Source organism: Bos indicus, chromosome 18 (assembly GCF_029378745.1).
Source record: "Bos indicus isolate NIAB-ARS_2022 breed Sahiwal x Tharparkar chromosome 18, NIAB-ARS_B.indTharparkar_mat_pri_1.0, whole genome shotgun sequence".
Classification (NCBI taxonomy): Eukaryota; Metazoa; Chordata; class Mammalia; order Artiodactyla; family Bovidae; genus Bos; species Bos indicus.
In genome coordinates, this window is record NC_091777.1 from 12,539,306 (window position 1) to 12,560,459 (window position 21,154).

General features: G+C 52.5%; 1 long non-coding RNA gene across 1 annotated transcript in view; it reads right to left on the reverse strand.

Moving 5' to 3' along the window:
* Positions 1 to 21,154, reverse strand: part of LOC139177051 (uncharacterized) — a 246,873-nt gene that overhangs the window by 27,681 nt on the left and 198,038 nt on the right. The window lies entirely within an intron of this gene.

The following is a 21,154-nucleotide window of genomic DNA, read 5'->3' on the forward strand; positions in this document are numbered from 1 at the left end:
GGGCCCCTGCCTCTGGGGATTAACGTTAGAATTAACGAGATGACGCAGCTACAGTGCTGAGTGGAGTGGTTGACGCAGCATCCTGATGTTAGAGACGAAGCCTCTTGAGGACAGGGACCCTGCCTTCGATTCCCCTTTCCAGCCCTGGCTAGGTCCTGGCGTGGGGCAGTGGCCAGGGCAAGGAGATGCCATAAACCAAGGAGACCTGTGGAGCTGAGATCACAGGGCTGGACAGCCTCCTCTCTCTCTGCTCTCCCGGCCCCCGCTCCCTTCCACCATGACCTCTCCCTCATGGAATGCCCTGCTGTCCTCAGGGGTCTGGCCTCACCACTGACACCTCATGGGATTTAAATCAACAGAGCAAAACCTTTAAAGCAATTGCAGGAGGACTTCCCTCGTGGTCCATTGGCTAAGATTCCACACTCGCAATGCGGGGCACCTGGGTTCCATCCCTGATCAGGGAACTAGCTCCCATGTGCCACAACCAAGAGTTCACAGGTCGAAACTAAAAACTGTGCATGCTGCAACTAAGACCTGGTGCAGCCAAAATAAATAAATATTAAAAAAAAAAAAAAGCAACTACAGAGGGCTCCTGGCCAGTGTTTTAGGATTGACCAGTTCCTGATGAGAAGATTTCAGGCAGGCAGGCATGAGGGCTGTTTAAATACAACCCTGCCAGTGGGAGACCACCAGCCTGGCCCATGCAGGACGGTCCCTAACCCCACCCCCACACCCTGGACAAGTGAAGACTGTGGTGTGGTTTGAAGTGAAGCTCCCCCTGCCTTTGCCATGGTGTTGGTTAACGTTTAACAGAGAGCTCGAGGCCAACCTCAAGGTGAAGACCTCATGAAAGTTTCATACCCCTGTGAGCTGAACTCACGAAAGTGCCTCCTTTTTTCCCTCCATCAGCCCACACCTGGGGCTTCTCTTCCTCCTTTTGACCCCATAACAGAGGAGCCCTGCCAGGCCGGCCTTGCTCCTGGCCTCACACCCTGAGCTCCCCCAGTCCAGAGTCGAGGCCAGCTGGCCTATATGGCACTTTCCTGTGGGCTTGGAATGGCAGCCCTCTCAGTTCAGTTCAGTTCAGTCGCTTAGTCACGTCTGACTGTTTGCAACCCCATGGACTGCAGCATGCCAGGCCTCCCTGTCCATCACCAACTCCCGGAATTACTCAAACTCATGTCCATTGAGTCAGTGATGCCATCCAACCATCTCATCCCCTGTCGTCCCCTTCTCCTCCCACTTTCAATCTTTTCCAGCATTAGGGTCTTTTCCAATGAGTCAGTTCTTTGCATCAGGTGGCCAAAGTATTGGAGTTTCAGCTTCAGCATCAGTCCTTCCAGTGAACACCCAGGACTGATTTCCTTTAGGATGGACTGGTTGGATCTCCTTGCAGTCCAAGGGACTCTCAAGAGTCTTCTCCGATACCACAGTTCAAAAGTATCAATTCTTTGGCACTCAGCTTTCTTTATAGTCCAGCTCTCACATCCATACATGACTAATGGAAAAACCATAGCTTTGACTAGATGGACCTTTGTTGGCAAAGTAATGTCTCTGCTTTAATACACTGTCTAGGTTGGCCATAACTTTTCTTCCCAGGAGCAAGCGTCTTTTAATTTCATGGCTGCAGTCACCATCTGCAGTGATTATGAAAGTGAAGTCGCTCAGTTGTGTCCGCCGACTCTTTGCGACCTATGGACTGTAGCCCACCAGGCTCCTCCATCCATGGGATTCTCCAGGCAAGAATACTGGCGTGGGTTGCCGTTTCCTTCTCCAGGGAATCTTCCCGACCCAGGGATCAAACCCAAGGATCGAACCCAGGTCTCCCGCATTGTAGGCAGACACTTTAACCTCTGAGCCACCAGGGAAGCCCTGAGCCAGCAGTGATTATGGAGCCGCCCAAAATAAAGTCTCTTACTGTTTCCATTGTTTCCCCATCTATTTGCCATGAAGTGATGGGACCAGATGCCATGATCTTAGTTTTCTGAATGTTGAGTTTTAAGCCAACTTTTTCACTCTTCTCTTTTACTTTCATCAAGAGGCTCTTTAGTTCTTCTTTGCTTTCTGCCATAACAGTGGCGTCATCTGCATATCTGAGGTTATTGATACTTCTCTCAGCAATCTTGATTCCAGCTTGTGCTTCATCCAGCCCAGCGTTTCTCATGATGTATTCTGCATATAAGTTAAATAAGCAGGGTGACAATATACAGCCTTGATGTACTCCTTTCCCTATTTGGAACCAGTCTGTTGTTCCATGTCCATTTCTAACTGTTGCTTCTTTACCTGCATACAGATTTCTCAGGAGGCAGGTCAGGTGGTCTGATATTCCCATCTCTTTAAGAATTTTTCACGGTTTGCTGTGATCCACACAGTCAAAGGCTTTAGTGTAGTCAATAAAGCAGAAGTAGATGTTTTTCTGGAACTCTCTTGCTTTTTCTATGATCCAGCGGATGTTGGCAATTTGATCTCTGGTTCCTCTGCCTTTTCTAAATCCAGCTTGAACATCTGGAAGTTCACAGTTCACGTACTACTGAAGCTTGGCTTGGAGAATTTTGAGCATTACTTTGCTAGCAATTGTGCAGTAGTTTGATCCCAACCCAGGAATTGAACCAGGGCTCCTGCATTGCAGGTGGATTCTTTATCAACTGAGCTATCAGGGAAGCCAGGTGATGCAAACCTGCAGGCCTAGGGCTTGGCAAAGAGACTGCCATTCCTTTTGTGCAAAGAAAAAGGAGCCCCTTGCTTCAGACAGGGTAGCACACACCTTGTTACTTTTAGTACCACTTGAAAGCCAGGTGCTTTGTGCAGTCCACAAACCTCACCACTGTGTATGGCAGCCCAGTCTTGAACACCCAATATATTGCCCTTGAAAACTCAGTGGTGTAATCTCTTGCTGCCCATGCAGTTAAGTTCCTCAAAAACAGCCTGACTGCTCCACTGCAGTTGGAAAGACAGAATTATGCAGAAAACCAATGGCATGGAATGAAATGTCCTCAAACCGATTGTGTGTTAAGAACCTGCTCCCGTAAGTCCTCATCCCCCCAATTCACTGTCTCTAAATGACTTTGGGAACGATGCTCCCATGAGATGCACGCTATGCAAAATTCACTTTAAAATGCTCTTTCCAACACTCTGTGGCTTGAGATCCAATTTCCGGATGATGCTGAGTCCAGCGAGAATTTTCCCGGGTCTGGCTTTCCTGTGTGGCCATATCACAAAGTACTGAGGCTTAAGGAGCTTTCTCCTGAGCCTCGTCGGTCTGGCATCCGCGGATGGACCAGTGAAGTGTAAACAGATGAACAACAGCAGTGTTTTTAAGAAAAATGGGAATATGCCATAAAAACTGAAGAATCTCAAAGCAAGGTTGTCAAAGGCACCTCTGGATAAACAATCCAACTCACCCCCACCCCCACCCCCGCTTCATCAAAATGTTTTGCAGAGCTTAAGAGCTGCTTCTCGGACCTCCCTGGTGGGCCAGGGCTTAAGAATCTGTTTGCCAATGCAGGTGACAAGGGTTCAATTCCTGGTCCAGGGAGATCCACATGCCTCAGGGCAACTAGAACCGTGCTCCACAATTACTGGCCTGAGCTCTAGAGCTGCAACAAGAGAAGCCACATAAGGAGCAGCCCGAGCTTGAAAACTAGAGACGAGCCCCATTCACCACGACTAGAGAAAAGCCTGCGTGCAGCAACAGAGGCCTCCCAGCCAAAAACAAAACCAGCTCCTCCTCCTCTGGGCTTCCTTCCCTCCAGCTGTCTGCAAGTACAAGACCCCTCCTGGCTCAGCACAGCCCCAGCCTCACACCTTCGTCTCCTGCATCTCAGCTCCCATCCCCCATCCGTGCCCCCTGTTCTCCGCTTCTTTCCCTGCCACACGGTGCCGAGACATCGTGTTCAGACCGGAGGCTCCTGAGTTGGTTCAAACCTGGTCCCGTGGGCTGGGGTCCACACAGGGGACTTCAGCTGAATGGCTTAACTCTGAGTTAACTTTCATTTCTCCCCTGCAGAGAGGGAAGAATACTAGCTTCTGCCTCAAAGAGCTGCTTCAGGATCAAAGGAGATCCTGTGTGCAAAGTGGTTAGAACAGTGCTGGGCACGCAGTAAACACTCAATTAAGTAAAATGGTAATGACGGCGTTTATTGCCACGTCTCCCTTTTGTCCGACATTCAACATCCAGTTTCATGTCTTGCGTGTACTCGGTGGATGATGGTATTTTCCCTTAACCGCTTTTTTTTTAAAGGAAAAATATATACAAATGTATGAGGCACACACAAGGAATATATGCATTCTGCCCCAAAATTTACACAGTGGAGAAAAGTAGAAAAGCAAAAAATGGAAGCAATCCGTCACCCCCAAATCTCCAAAGAGAGGTAAGTGATGCTATTGCTCTGCTAGGGGAGGGCACATGTATACGTGTGAATGTGTGTGGTTTTATTTTTTTTTAACTTTACTTTTTAGTAAAAGTACACTGACAGGCATATGAGATCTTAGTTCCCAACCAGGGAATGCATGTCCCCCTGCATTGGAAGTGTGGAGTCTTAACCACTGGACCACCAGGGAAGTTCCCTCTCCCCTCTTTTTTTTTAAAGTGTGGTTTTTATAATAGGATTATACTGAATGCATTGCCTGCACCCTGCGATGTCCAGATATTGTGTGTGGAGGATGTTCGCTTTTTTTTTTTTTTCACAAAGATGTATAGCTGAAGGTGACCGGTTGGCCCAGCCCTACGTCTGGGATTCCTGTTGGCCAGACACCACCGTGAGGTCTTGTTTCCTTGGTTGCTTTCACTGGGGATGGCTTTTCCTGTTACAGAGGAGAGTACGCGTGAGTTTCCCTGTTGGATACTCAGCATGAAGATTCTGGGGCCCAGGCCCTGGCGTTCGCTGCTCTGGGCCAAGTCTCCACAGCAGGACCCTGGCTAGATGTGGAGGAGATGTGCCCCCATCTCGGCTTCCCTGTCGTGTCAGATGCTAGAGCCATTCTGGCCAAGAATAATTCTGAGAAGAAAGAGCTTCTGAATCACTATAAACACAGTTATTTTGCAAAAGGGCAAAACTGAAAAAAAAATGTTTTAAAAAGCATTACAGTTATAGAAATGTGTCGCCTAAAATACTTTGTAACGGTTTGTGGGAATGTGCCGAGCCACATTATGAAAGGACCCTGAGAGAGACTTTTCAAGGGCAACCTTCAAAACCAGCGTGGAGCCGAGGCGCTGGCCCTACCCACCCTGGAGATGTCACAACACACGGCTCCCAGGGCCACTCTGATGTCGGCCCCAGGGGGACCAGGCCTCGAGTTACGAGGGATGGCAGAGGATTCCCTCTAGAGCAGCTGACACCTCCGCCCGCCCTTCTGGCTGCTCAGTACACCTGCTGGAAAGCTGGAATCTTAAAGGAAAGCTTTGCACTTTGATTAAGAAAAAAAAAGAGGTCTACCACCACTTCCTCAATTGTCACAGCTCTTTCGCCACTGGGAATGATGAAGATAAGGTAAAAATAGACACAGTCATGATTTGTTACTTAGCGAGGACTCCGACGGCCACGCTTGAGTGCACCCCTGAATTTAGAGCTTATCTCTCGGATGTCTTAAGCTGGTCCTAGAGATCTGCATCCCCAGCCCTCTACTGGGTTCGATCCCTCTTCCCCAGTCCAACCCTCCACTTAGCTCTGCGCACAGACCTCTCCTGCTGGGAAAGATGGAGACTGAGCTGCAAATTCTTAATCTCTGTGTGAACTGTAAATATGAATCAATTTAATCCTCCCAACAATTCCATAGGGGTAGTTACCATATCACCACCATCATCGCCATTATCACCATCTTCATCATCATATCACCATCTTTATCAACACCACCATCTTCATCATCATATCACCATCTTTATCAACACCACCATCTTCATCATCATATCACCATCTTTATCAACACCACCATCTTCATCATCATATCACCATCTTTATCAACACCACCATCTTCATCATCGTATCACCATGTTTATCATCACCATCATCAATATCAACATCATCATCGTTGTTGTGTCTAGTAAGTTGCCCAGTGTTAGTGTGGTTGGCAGAATAATGACTCCCCTCACACCCCCAGAATGTGTTGCCTGCTATGGCAAAAGGGACTTTGCAGACATGATTAAGGACCCTGATGTGAGATTCTTCTGGATGATCCGGGTGGCTCCAGGTAACCACAAGGAGGGAGACAGAGTCAGAGTCATGGAAAGATGTGAGGACAGAAGAAGAGTCAAGAGACGCAGCTGCCATGCTGCTGGATTTGAAGGTGGAGGAGGGGGGCATGAGCCAAGGGAAGCAGTACCTCTAGAAGCTGGAGAAGGCCAGGAAACAGATTCCCCCCTGGAGCCTCCGGAAGGAGCAAAGCCCAGCCAATACCTCAACTTCAGCCCGTGAGACCCACGCCAGACTTCCAACTCCCAGAACTCGGATAACAGGTTGGCGCTATCGTGAGCTGCTAAATTTGTGGTCATACGTTATGGCAGCAACAGCAGCCGAATTGATGAGTGACTTTACAACTCGAATCTCCTGCTTTGTAACTGAGTGCCACCTCGGAGCAGGGCCAGACCCACCATGATGCCAGCCGCCAGTGTGGCATGGGGCACCATGGGGCCGACCGACCCCCAGCCCACAGCACCCCTCAACCCCCGAGACGGCTGCATGAGGCCGTGTTCTGGCCGCGCTGAGCTGGAAATGGCCCCGTGCTCAGCCCGGCTGGGAGCTGGCTTTGAACTCTGACCGAGCGGGAGACTGGAAAAGTGACTTTTGCCCAGATGTCTGTCTGAGCAGACAGAACAGAGGAAAACTGCCCCCCAGTGCCCAAACCCCACTGCCTCTTCCTGACCAGAGGGGGAGGTGCCTTCCTTGCAAAGGGTGAAATGAATGTCCCTCTTGGCTCACAGCTGGTCAGACCCGGATCTTTCACATTAAAAAAAAATGCAAAGGGGACAAAAAAAAAAAAAAAAAGAAAGAAAGAAAAGAAAACCAGAAGCTGGGGTTGGAGGGCAGGAAGAAAATGCAGTAACTCTGGAGGGCTTGGTCTGAGCTTGAGGTCTGGGGGGTGCTGGGGGGCCTGGCCCGGCTCCTCCCGTGGAGGCAGGAGGGTGACCAGGCAGCGTGGTGGCCTCGGAGACTCCTCAGCCCCTGCAGCTCTAGGCTGAGACCTGAGTGGGGTGGGAACACGCCTGCTCCAGGAAGAATCTGAGGCAGAGGAACTCGGCACAAACCCAACTTCTCTAAAAGTATTAAAAGCCTGTGGCCCACAGAGGCCTGGCTGCAAGGCCCCTCGGTCGCTGACGGCGGGTCCCTGACGGTTGAGACCCAGCGTGGTCCTGGCATTGAGCAATAGGGCTCTGCCTGGGCCCCAGGCCCTCTGCCTGCCCTGCCCGGCTCCCACGGAGGGCAAGGAGAGGCCGCTGCTGGGGTGCGTGTGTGACCGAGCCTCTGTGTGTGTGCGTGTGTGCATGTGTAGGCCTGCGTGGCCTTGCTTGCCCGTGTGTGCGCCAGTGAGTGGCTCCACAGCCCTCCTTGAGACCTCGGGGTCTCAGGCTGCCCCGGCGCCCTCTTCTCCAAGGACAGTCAGAAGAGCCGTCTGCCGGGCCCCAGCACAGACCCTGGGCTGCTGTGGTCCGCCAGGGGACAGATAGTAGTAATAGATATGGAACTGACTGAGCTCTTACTAGGTGCCAGGCTCTGTTCTAATAAGCACATCATTGCACCAGTCCATAGAAATTACAAGCCTATGAGATAAGAACTAGTTTTTGTCCCATTGAGTGGAGCAGACCTGAAGCCCAGAGAGGTGGAGTCGTTTTCCTGAGGTCACACAGCATTGGAGCAGGGTGGGAGGAAGGCTGCTTCCAGGGCCGACGCCTGAAAACTCCACTCCATGACCTCGAGTGCCAGCCCGCACCGCCTGGGCAGCTGTGGCCTCAGCAGGGCACCCATCCTGTTACTCCCGGGCCCTCCGGAGGCTGGGAAGCCATCTGGCGACCTTGCAGGGAGCCCTCAGCAGGCCGTGGCTGCACTGATGGTCCTGAGGGAGGGGGGCCACATGGCGGTGGTGGTGGGCATTGTTGGGCTCCGAGGCCCCCGGCTAGGAATTGCGCGAGTGTGGATGAAATAGTCGTCCCCTGTCTCTAGGGCCTGTTCCCTCTGTCTCTGCTCCAGGGTGTCTCACTGAGGCCCCCAGCTCCAGGACTCACGGGGGACACCTGTCCTTGCAGCCCCACTCCTCACCGGCCAGGGCTTCCTGCCTGCCGGAAGGGCAGCAGGGCACGCGGCTTTCCTTCCTGGTGTCTGGCTGTGCCACCCGGGAGCCGGCCCAGCCCAGCCGTGCTTCCTCCCATGCGGAGTGGGGCTGTGCCCGCGCTGGCCACGTGGGCGCCTGGCCCAGCCGCCCACGGGGCCCCTGCCCCCTCCTGGCCCAGGATGAAGGACGGAGTCCTTGCTCCCTGAGCTCTCACCGCCTTCTGGGCCATTCGCCCGCGTCACAGTGCGGCGGGGACAGGACCACGTGTGGCCTGGCTCCGGGGGATCCAGGTGGGGATAATGGTGTCCGCTGTCGGGGGAGGTCTGCGGAGTGGCAGCCCTAAGCCTAGGGGGACTCCACCGTGGGGCTCATCTGCCAGCCCCCCAGCTTTGTAGCCATGGGACCTAGCAGTTGTCTCGGCGCCTTGGTGTCCACGTTAGTGATGTGGGGGCAAAGTGGCAGCTCCCGCCCCTCCAGGCTTGGGCCGAGCAGCACATAGGAAGTGCTCCCTGCAGGGGGTGGGACCATCACCTCCTCAGAGGGTGGGCAGTGGTGCTCCAAGCTGCGCCCTGACTGGGGACTGACGGCAGTTATCAGCCCCGTCAGACCATTGTGCAGATGGGCAAATAAAGGCCCACGTGCTCAGATCTGAGGCTTCTGTACTGGTCCCACCTTGTCCTCTTCTTCTGCCCTCTCGAACATCGGGGAAGCCAGTTTGCCCCAAACACTTCACTTATAGGAAGTCGAGAGCAGCGTCTCGGGGCAAATACCTGCCCTGGTGTGGGTGGAGCTGCCGCGTGAATGTCCACTCACACTGGACATGTCCTGGGACCTAATTCTTTCTGTTGAGGGGAATCCTGGAGCAGGACAGGGAGCCAGCAGGGCGGCTAACACCTGCCAGGAGCAGACTGCTGGGACAGTGGGTCTCTGGTTCTGGCGTCAGAAGCCCTGGGTTGGTTCAAAGCCCGATCTTGCTCATAGCTGAGACATGGTCTCTGGTGGGATTTAATCGCCTTCCGCTTCAGTTTACCTGTTTGCACGGGGATCTGGTGAGAACGGTACAGGTGAAGCTCTTACGGGCTTCCCTGCTGGCTCAGTGGTAAAGAATCTGCCTGCCAATGCAGGAGATGCGAGTTTGATCCCTGGGTCGGGAAGATCCCCTGGAGAAGGAAATGGCAACCCCTCCAGGATTCTTGCCTGGAGAATCCCATGGACAGAGGAGCCTGGCGGGCTACAGTCCAGGGGGTCGCAAAGAGTCGGACACAACAGAGCGACTAAATAACAGCAACAACGACAAAGCTCTTGCACAGGCAGATGCCCGGCCTGCAACACACCTCAGCAGCGGTTTCTCTCTTGACTGGCCCTCTCATTTGCTGAAGGGGAAACTGAGATCTGGGCAGAGGAAATGGTCTTTCTGAGACAACTTGGTCTTAGCAGGGCTGATGGAGCTGAGACAGACCCTCATTCCTCTGAACAAAGAGAGGTTTGCTTTGGGGTCTGCTTCTCGGGAGTCAGCTGTGTGGCTGTGGGAGCAGCTCTGAACCTCTCTGGTTCTCACTTCCTCGCCTGTAACACCAGCACCCTGACCGCCCCTCAGCATCCCCAGCCTGGGTCTCATTTTCACCCCGACGTGGAGAAAAGTTTTCAAAGAAGTTTGTTCAGGGCCATGTCTGCCTAGGAAGTATGCGGAGAAGATGACACAACCAAGTGACCTTGACCATTGGCTTGAATCACTCCAGTAGTTTCTCTTTCCCTTGACCTGTGGCTTAGAGGCAGCAAGCATTTATTTCTCTACTGGCATAAAGTAACTTTTATTTTCAAACACTATGCAGACTTGATGCAGAAAACCTAGAAAGCACAGAAAAACGCAACGCTGGAGGGAAAAGAAAACAAACCAACAAACACAAGATGAGGAATTAAAAAAAGAGAAAACTCAAAGAAAAAGAAAGTGAAAAGGAAAGTCAAGCAAACGCTTTTACGAGAGAGGGCCCTGTCATAAAACCACCATGTTTCTGGTGAACACTGTCCTGCTCTAGCTTGAACAGCCGTGAGACCAAGGACATTGCCCTCCCAGGAGCCATCCTGGAGTCGGCTGGAGGAAATCCTTGTTTCTAGAACCTTCTCCTGCACACCAGATGCCCATCACCTATGAGGCGGACTGGTGTGTGTGGGGGCTCCTCTGGTCTGTGCGAGTTCCATGGAGCAGAGCACGGGGTTCGAGGGGCTTAGGCCCCAATGCCCTGGGCTGTTCCCCTTCCTGCATGGGTTCCCGAGGTGGCCTTGAAAGAGCGTTCTGGCTCCCCTGTGACTTGCCTTCCTCATCTGTGGCATGGGGATTCTTCTAAGTGGATAAACATGCTGTGTTCAGGACAGAAGGGCTCTGCCCATGGTCGTGGAGACGGTGAGCTCACATCCACCCGAGGATTCACATACCAACGAGCGGTTGCTTTAGAAACACAGTGCGGGCAGGTCTGTGAAAGCAGGCAAGAGCCTTTCCCTGGAGGGCCTGCGGCTGGTCTCGTTCAGGGACACGTTGAAAGAAATGCCGACGACAAAGAGATGCCAAAACAAAACAAGATCCAAAAGGATACATGCACCCCAATGTTCATCACAGCACTGTTTACAATGGCCGAGACACAGAAATGACCTATCGACAAAGGAATTGATGAAGAAGATGTGGTAAATATATACAGTGGAGTACTACTCAGCCATTAAAAAGAATGCAAGAGTGCCATTTGCAGCCACATGCAGGGACCTAGAAATTGTCACACAGAGTGAACTAAGTCAGACAGAGAAGGAGAAATATCGTATGATATCCCTCATATGTGGAATGTAAAAGGAACTGGTACGAATGAACTTACAAAACAGGAGGAGACTCACAGAGAACAATCTTGTGGTTGCTGGGGGAGGGGGAAGGAATAGTTAGGGAGTTTGGGACTGACATGTACACACTGCTGTATTTAAAATGGATAACCTACAAGGAGCTACTGCACAGCACACAGAACTCTGCTCAAAGCGATGTGGCAGCCTGGATGGGAGGGGAGTTTGGGAGAGAATGGATCCATGTATATATATGGCTGAGTCCCTTTGCTGTTCACCTGAAATTATAACAACATTGTTAATCAGTTATACCCCAATACAAGTCAAAAGTTTTAAAAATAAAAATAAAAAATAAAAGATGGCATGCAGTGGCAACAAGACAAGACAAGCAAAACCCAGAAATGCCAAAATGGCTTTGCAGAAACAGACAGAAGTTGACCATTCTACAGTGGGTGTCTTCTCTAAACGCTGTGATGGTGGGCATGGAGACCTGGATGGGTCTGAGATGCAGACGCCTCGTGAGTGGGGCACCGCCCGGCTGTGTGGTCACTCAGTCTCCGGGCTGACACCCCGCCCAGCGCACAGCAGGTATCCGGAAGATTCTGAGTGGGGAAAGGACGGATGAATGAAAAGGATTAGTCTCCGTGGGAGAAGGAGCAGAGACGAGGAGGCTTTCCGGTCTCCAGGGCATATGCTCGGGCTTGAGATGAAGCCCAAGGCTCAAGTGTTATCAACGCTTATCATGTCGGATAAGGGTCAGCTGTGCCCTGGGCCTGGAGGCACTTAGCTGCCGGCCTCCGCTGGCAATATTTGTTCAACTTTCTCTCTTGTTTTCATTTTTGGTCTTCCTTTGCAATTCCTAAGTCCAGATGTCCAATAGGGCTGGGCCACAGAGAGGCCCAGGCCTCAGCACAAGGTCTGGAGGCTGCTGGCTGGGAGCTTGGGTCCTGACCCCTGTGGTGCAGGGGTGGGTCCCCAGGGTCTCTCCCTGTCCTCTGCTCTCTCTCCCTGATGAGCAGGTGGCAGCCGAGGAGGACCCCTGGTATGTGAGTTGCGGGGGCCCTTTCTGCCCAGCACACTCTTATAACTCTCAGCCCCGGCCCTGCTGATGGATGCCCCTGAGATTCAGGCCCACCGCAGATGGTGCCTGGGGTCACTGAGCCAGCACGGGGACCGCTGGACCAGCAGCCGTGGGGCCACCTCTCTCAATACCTGGGACCCCTGGGCCTCTGGGATCCCCGGGGAAGCAGCACCCCCTGCTGGCTGGTCCCCACTTCGTGCCCTTCCCCTCCCTGGAACCAGAGGACGTTTGCTCACCGCTGGGTCCACACTCTGCCTTTGGGACTGCTGGGCCCGCTACAGCACGTTCGTAGGATAGAAGATTCTTACAGAGGATATACCGACGATCCTGCAGTTCCACTCCAAGGTTCCCAAGGAACTTCCACCTGGGCCCATCAGGTGTCATGAGTGAGGATGTCCACGGCACATGCAGGGGTGGGGGCCCTCCTGAAGCCCATCGGGGTTGGTGGGCCACATGGAGGGCGTGCGTGCAGGACAGACTGGACCCCAGACAGCAGCACCGGGGAATTTAAAAACAAAACGCCAATGAATTGGGAGATCGGGATTGACATAGATGCACTATTGACATTACGGATAAAATCGGCAACTAACGAGGAGGTTCTCATCTACTGTGTAGCAGAGGGAACTCAGTGCCCTGTGGTGACCAAATGGGAAGAAAATGCAGAAAAAAGGGGATACGTGTGTATGTGTGGCTGATGCACTTTTTTGTACAGCAGAAACCAACACAACGTTGTAATGTAACTATACTCCAATAAAACAAAACCCAAAACCCTGCCAAGTTTAAAAAACAAACAAAACGGAATGAGAGCACATTACAAAGCCATGGATTTACCAGAAATAAGTGAGCGGATAAATACTAAAGGGCATCACAGGGAGCTGCCAACAGTTTTGCTTTTTTTTTAAACCTACTAAAACGAGAATGTCCTGTCGTGTGACCTTAAGAATTGCAGTGCATTTACACAGAAGAGAATAGAGCGATGGGAAGGGATGACCTACACACATGACACTGTGTGGAGTTTTGCCCAGACAGAATATTCAGTAAAATAAACCAGAAATGTAGCAGTTTGCATGCTGTGATTCCAAGTCACAGGGTTCAGAGCCAGGCAAGACGGGTCTCTGTTATTGGAGGCTAGGACGGGATTACCGCTGGGGGATGATAATGGACCACTTTCTCCCGTGCTGCTGTTACATGCGTGTGCAAGCGCATCGAGCGTACGGTGTGTGCACTTTTCTGTACGTGAGTCGCCCTTCCATAGGTGCTCAGGAGCGTGGACCTGGTAAAGCGACAGCAGGTTTACAAGAAAACCCAGAGACATTAGGTTTTGTGCTCAGGGTGGTGAGGAGCTGCCCAGGGTCGGGAGGGAGTGAGACGGGAAAAGGCCCAGACCTTTCCTCTGCCTCCTGGGCATCGAAGGTGAACAGTGGGGGCCCCCCCTTCCTGAGCTTCCCCTGCACCCCTGCACCGCAGGGCCCAGCCCTGGCAGCAGGAGAGAGGAAATCCCCACTGGTTTCTTTTTCTTGCCACTGAAGGGGCTGCAGGTATTTGTTCCTGAAACTCATGACTGAGCTAATTTTACACCATGAGCGAGATGCTACAGGGAGAAATGAAACGGATGCTCAGGGGTCTGCTTCAACAGCTGGGAGTGAGGCTGGAGCCTGGAGACAAGGGTCCTCTGCCTGCCTGCAAGGCGAGGGGAAGCTGGGTTTGTCCAGGGGGATTACCTGGATCTCAGGTTATACCTCAGACTGGGATTAAGAACTGCTGAGGGTGTTTGGGACTCTGTCATTCACTGGGTGCTGTGGGCCTCGGTTTTCCCATTTCTAGGCAGAGGGGGTCATCAAACGATGCCTCAGGACCCCAGAGCAGACAGCAATGTGTCTCGTCTTTGCTTTGTCTTCCTCTGTTACTTTAGGGGACCGATCACCTCCGAATGGAAGAAAACGTCAAACTGTGTTTGGATTTTAGGAAAACTAAATCAAGTGTAAAAGCATGCTGCTGCTGCTAAGTCGCTTCAGTCGTATCCGACTCTGTGCGACCCTATAGACGGCAGCCCACCACCTCCCCGTCCCTGGGATTCTCCAGGCAAGAACACTGGAGTGGGTTGCCATTTCCTTCTCCAATGCATGAAAGTGAAAAGTGAAAGTGAAGTCGCTCAGTCGTGTCCGACTCTTAGCGACCCCATGGACTGCAGCCTACCAGGCCCCTTGGTCCATGGGATTTTCCAGGCAAGAGTACTGGAGTGGGGTGCCATTGCCTTCTCTGGAAAAGCATGCTAATTACACCTCAATTAGCTCCCCTCACACCGGGAGCTTACGTGGTGGTGGCCCAGGCTCTGAGGGCATACCACACTGCGGGAGGCCTTGGAGCTCACCCCCAGGTCCTGTACATCAAATGATGCCATCTGAAAGAGTTCATTTCTGGGTCCATCTGCATCTTAACAAGTGACCCAATGTTTCCCCTTTTTATGGCCGAATAATATTCCACCGATGAGATGGTTGGATGCCATCACTGATGCAATGGGCATGAACTTGGGCCAACTTTGGGAGATGGTGAGGGACGGGGAAGCCTGGCGTGCTGCAGTCCATGGGGTGGCAAAGAGTCGCACGTGACCAGGCGACTGAACAATAACAACAACACCCCACTGTCTGTATATATACCCCATCTTTTGCATACAGTAGAAACCAACACAGCATGGTAAAGCAACTGTATTCCAATAGAAATTAATTAAAGAAATAAAATTTGAATAAAAATATGAAAAGAGTGCATTTCACCATAATTAATTTGTGACTCATCTAATCATCCAACATGCTTCCAAGGCTCTTAGACGAGCAAAAGGCCATAAAAGATTTTTAAAACATCCGTAAGCAAAGGAACCAGTCACATTTATTCATACCAGCAGAATTCTTCCTTCTCTAGGTGGGATTCACACCTATAAAGGCAAAAAGGAAACAAGTGAATTCTGAAAATCTTCTCTGTGGTCTTTATTCTCGCTGCCTCACACTGAACTGCTCAGAAGCTGCTCATCATTCTTAAAGAGAAAGTGTTATTTCTGATCTGATTTTTCCAGAGGAAGGGGGGTTGGCTTGTATGTCACCCATCTCCTCTATCCCGCCACCACAGACAGTGGTTAAACTAGAAAAAATGCTGGATCAACAAGAACTCGTCGATGGCCCTGCAAGATGAGAGTTCTCTCCAGCGCCCTGGGGGCTGCACTCTGAGAGTGTGGCTATGAATCATGGGCCCCTGGATATGGAATTGAGCAGGGCAGGAGGGGCGGACGGAGAGGAATGAGGTGCCCAGTGGACCGGGGGCCCCAGCAGGGCCAAGGGGCAGGCGTTGTGCAAGCATTTGAGGCTGCACTGGAGAAGGAGAAATTGTGAGCTGAGGTCTGAGGACGCCTGAGTTAGGGATTCTGGGGGAAGAGAAGAGGGCCGTGGGTTCCTGAAGCAGAATGGAGAAGCAGCTCAGGGGAAGTCAAGACACTGGACACAAAGCCCAGCTTGGAGCTTCCCGACCCCACGACAGCGAGGGGCCATCACTGACTCTCTCTCAAGGAAAAATGGGCAGGGACTCCCTGGTGGTCCATTGGCCAAGGCTCCATGCTCCCAACGCAGGGGCCCAGGTTCCATCCCCAGTCAGAGAACTAGGGCCCGTGTGCCCCAACTAAAGATGCTGCCCACCAAAACTAAAGATCCCGTGTGCCTCAACTAGGACCCAGTGCAGCCAAATAGAGAAAGGAAAAGAGAAACAAAAAACACAAAAGGGAAAATCAGACAGGTCTTCCCTGTAGGTTTGGAGTTCACCTTGAAGGACAGATGGACCCAGGAGGAGGAGAGACAGTGAGCAGAGAGCGTGCGAGCAGAGAGTGTATGCGCTGGGTGTCCAGACGGTTGCTGAAACGAGGGAAGTGTCCAGGAGGCCAGAGGCTTGCATAACCCCGGGCCCATGTGTGGGAAACGTCCCAGGAAAACTGCTTCGTCGCTGTCACCACAGCCCCTGTAGGTCACGGCAGGCGTGGGGCTGTCCGCTCTCAGGAGCACCCGCTGCCCTCGTGTTCACAGGGGTGTGTGCCCTGCAGCTCGTGCAAGGAAGGTCTGTGCTCAGACCTAACAGCTCCATCAGCCCGTGTTTTCCTGACCTTCACCTTGTCACTCAAGGCTGGGTTATGTATTAATATCATTTCGTGAATGGCTCTTGGCCTCTGATGGTTGTTCGGGGGCAAGAGTTTAACTGTTGAATCCTGTAAACTGCTTTTCCATGAGATGCCCACTTCCAGGCCTTTCTGCCGGAGGGTGGGTCAATGTGCATAATTTCAGGATGCAGGTGAGGAGAGATGGGGGTCCCTCCTTAAGTCTGGAACACGCACGCACGGGAGCAGCTGTTTGGAGCGAGTTCTAGGACACGTAGCACAGAAAGGGGAAAGACCTGGTCCGGCTTCAGGCACGGTGCTAAGACATCCCCTGCACGTCTTCACTCTCCCTCAATCCTACATGATGGGTACACTTATGGCCCCCACTTTACAGAGGAGGAAAACAAGGCTTTGGTGAGAGAGGAGCACCACGGTGAGAAAGAACGACCTGAGGTCCACTCCCCACGGCCTCACAGCACGTCCCCGGCGCAGAAACAGCTGCGATCACGTCCAGACCCCCTGACTGCTCCCTGGGAGCCAGGTGCAGTTGGGGAGGGAGGCAGTGAGCCACCCATGTGATGCCCGCGGCCACTGTCTCTACATCGCATGGGGAGACAGGGAACTTGGAGAGACACCCTGGTCCAGTGTCCTGTGGGTAATGAATGGCAGAGCCAGGACAGGTGACATCTGAGTCCTGGTGGGACGAGAAACCAGCACTTTCCATTCTGCAGAGGCCACAGGAGGAAGATTCGGGGTTTTGGAATGAAGTCCTGACTGCCCGACACCCCCACATCACCCCGTCTCCCCAGGCAGCTCTCCCAACCAAGTACCTGTCCTCAACTTCCCACGCAGGGGGTGGCATTCCCAACCCTGCCCTGATCAGTCACGTAAACACCTGTCTTTAGAAGTTCGAAAAACAGAGGGTGGGTGAGAGCCATGAACATAGAGCGTGGGACAGGCTCCCCTGAAGGCCCGCAGTCCTTAGGAAGCTGTTCCCTGCCTTCTCTCCAGCAGTTACTAGCGAGCACCCCAAGGGCTGTGAGCCTCTAGACAGCGGGGTCTGGCTGCTCCCTTCCTTCGGTCCCCACGCCACCCAGGGCCCACCACTGAGTGAGGCGTGATGACAGCTGCCACGTGAGGACGGCTGCTGCAAAGGGCGAGTTCCATGGCATGTAAATGATGTCTCTACTTTAAAACGCAGTGAAAAGAGCGCATGGTGCCCCCCTGCCCCTGCCAAAGTGGGCCTTCTGCCCAAGGAGCAGAGATGCCGGTCTCTGCCACGGTTGTGAATGTCGGCAGACAGAGTTGAATACATATCAGAGGGATGTGCAGGGGAGAGGGGAGAGACAGAAGGAAAGCGCGAGGGAAGAAGGGAATTATGGGAATCGGTTCGAGCCCCCGTCAGCCACGCAGTCCCCGTGGGGCCCTCGCGTGCCACTTCTCTCTGGAGTTCTCATTTCAGAACTCCTCTCCCCTCCTGGTGAGGAATCTCAGCTCCGCCTCCAACGTCTGTGGGCAGCGACTCCCACCGCCGTGGGTCTGGAGATATGATGTGTCTCTGGGGGAATGGGATGAGCCCCAGCCATCCCGTTTTAAGTCAAAGGCCGCTGCAGGCCTCCCGCGTAAAACCACAGGAGCCACTAGTACTGTGGCCGGCAGGCAGAAACTGGGATGCAGACACCGCCTCCTGTGAGACCCAGCTGCCCTGTCTTCAGAGAGACCAAGCCTGCCTCCCATCTGGGCAGATGAAAACCAGAAGGTCGTCCTCCAGTGTGGGCTGTGGGGGGCGGGTGGGGGGCAGTGTGCCGGCTCTGCCCCGGCCCTGGGAGCTGGAGGAGGTGTCGGGGAGCCGGCCAGGCTGGAGAGAACCCCTGTGAGCATCAGCTCAGCTCCCGTCCGTGGCGTCACAGGGCAGTGCGGAATAGGCCGTGCTGGGCGTGACACCGCGCGGGGACTGGTGAACACCACAGGCCAGGCGTCTCCTCCAGAGCTGATCCCTGAACTCAGGCATCAGTGACATCGACTTGATAGGCCTCACCTCCTGGGTTCATTGGCTGCACCCGGCTTGACCTCTCCTTTGGCTGCTTATAGTTTCTACTGCCTGATGGAAATTTCCACCTGTGTGTTCTTCCGTTTGCAAGAATGAAAACCCCCCCAGGGTGGGGACTTCCCTGGCAGGCCAGTGGTTAAGACTCCGTGCTCCCAATGCAGGGGGCGACAGTTCGACCCCAGGATGGGCAACTAAGATCTCGCATGCTGCCCAGTGAGTCAAAATAAGTGGAAAAGAAGACCGGAGTGGGTAGCCATTCCCTTCTCCAGAGGACCTTCCTGACCTGGGGATCGAACCTGCATCTCCTGCATTGCAAGCAGATTCTTTACCGTCTAAGCCACCAGGAAGCCCCCGCTCATGGGTGATTAGGCCCATTTCACGCCACCACTTGCCCAAGCTCACACAGCTAAGATACAACTTGAATCAGACTGACTGCCCCTGCAGGTTTGACTCCAAAGCTTGGATTCTCACCCCCACCCACCTTTTTTTCCCTTTTTTTAAATTATGTAAACCGTCACCTTTTATCCCCAAGGTGAAGTCAGCATCCCCCGCCCTCTGGGTTTTTTTGCTTCTGTTCTTAGTGGTGCCAACTCATTTCCCCATTACCCAGAGTCATTGCCCACTTCTCCCTGGCTCCCCAAACTGATGGCTACCTTGTGCTTCCCACCACTTCTTTCAATCCAGCGTCTCCATTCAGACCCCGTCCCTTCCCTGGCTCTGTCTTCTGCAAACTCCACAGCAGCCCACATGGCTCCTTGTGATCTCAGGAGCACAGATTTGAGCCCAGCAGGTCCTCTGCTCAGAGCCCTCAGCGCTCGTAGCCACAGGAATAGCGTTCTAGGTAAGTGGGTAGGTCAGCGTGTAAGGAGACAAGTAGAAGAGAAATGCAATCCCCCAGAGTCCGTTTTCCTCTTTGTAGCTATCACCTTTCAACTTCCTCCTCTCTGCAGTTACATTCAGGCTCCCTTTAACAAAACCGCTTAACAAATCAAGCGGCGACATCTCCAGAAGTTGAGAGAGCTAGAACCGCCCACCGTATATCCCTGCTTCCCCAGAACGCCCTCTCACTTAGAAACTCAGAGACTTAGAGCCGACAGAACCAGGCTTCTGTCGGCTCATACATGGGGGCTTTGCAGTACACTCCAGGCCAACCCTCATGCGACCTGGAGGATAAAGGCTTCAGCACAAACTGAGTAACCAAATGAGTGTTTTGAGGAAAGCCTTTGTCTGCAGTTTAGAGAAGGCGTTCTCACTGTGGGGTGTGAGACTGTGAGATCTTACCTGTCTAAACAAACAAGTAAACACATTTAGTTTTGGTTGGGACCTTGAACCACAAGCTGCCAAGAAGGCAAAATATGCAAAGCGCACATCTCCACCCTGTTAAAAATACCTCTGGGTGCTGGGCCTGGCTTCCTTTGTTGGCCAGACCGAGGACCTCATCTCAGGTGGGGTGGCTTGGCCGTATTTGCATAAACTATTTACTTCAGAGTTCTAAGAAGTGTGGTAGACATCCAGAGAGGTAGCTCTTCACGGCCAGACCCCGACCTGGCGGGAGCCGTGGGACCTCAGTTAAGTCTCCCGAGTTTTCTAATTCGGTTTCCATGTCTCTCAGATAAGAATTAATAGCGACAGCTACCTTCAGGGAACCTTCACTGCATCCCAGGTTTCTGCTAAGCCTGTGTACTGATCTGATTTCATGTTCACAGTCCAGTGACTTCTGCTAATGGGTGTGTGTTAGTCGCTCAGTCGTGTCCGACTCTTTTGTGACTACATGGACTGTAGCCCACCAGGCTCCTCTTTCCTGGGATTCTCCAGGCGAGAATACTGAAGTGGGTAGGCATTCCCTTCTCCAGAGAATCTTTCTGACCTGGGGATCGAACCTGCATCTCCTGCACTGCAAGCAGATTCTTTACCATCTGAGCCACCAGGGAAGCCCCCGCTCACGGGTGATTAGGCCTATTTCACCCCATCACTTGCCCAAGCTCACACAGCTAGGATACGACTTGAATCAGACTTGACTGCAGGTTTGACTCCAAAGCTTGGATTCTCACCCCGACCCACCTTTTTTTTCTTTTTTTAATGAGAACTGTCAAGTGTTTGGAGAAGTTGACACCCAGTGAGCACCTGAATAGCTACTACCTGGTTTCAGTGCATTCACATCTGGCACATGGATGCTTCACCACCACCGCCCCCAAGACAGTGAACAGACCCATCAGCCCAAGGTTTAGCCAGGCCCTTCTGCTGTCCCTCCCACCTGCTCTTCCCTGACACATCCCACCCTGGACCCGTGGCAGCTACTTCCTGCTGCTAGAGATGAGTTTTAATTTTCTAGCATTTTATCCAAATGGAATGACATAGTTTGAATGGCTTTTAGGGGGAGGCTGTCTTCTCCCATGCAGTATAATTACTTTAAGGTTCAGCTACGTTGCAGCAGGTATCAAGAATTCATTCTGTAGCTTGCAGAGGAGCATGGCATTGTATAGATATACTACTCAGTCTTTATCTACCTCCATGTGGGTGCTGGTTCCAGTTTCTGGAGATGACAAGGTTTCTGGGAACGTTTATGTACGAGTTATTTACAGGAAGAGATGCTGCGGTAGGCAGGATGAACTACCTCTCCAAAGCGTTCATCCGACTTCCCCTAGTATTGGTAAATATGCTACATTATGGCTCTCCAGGTGGCTCAGTGGTAAAGAATCTGCCTGCAATGCAGGAGGCGCAAATTTGAAACCTGGGTTGGGAAGATTCCTCTGGAGAAGGAAAGGGCAACCCACTCCAGTATTCTTGCCTGGGAAATCCCACGGACAGAGAG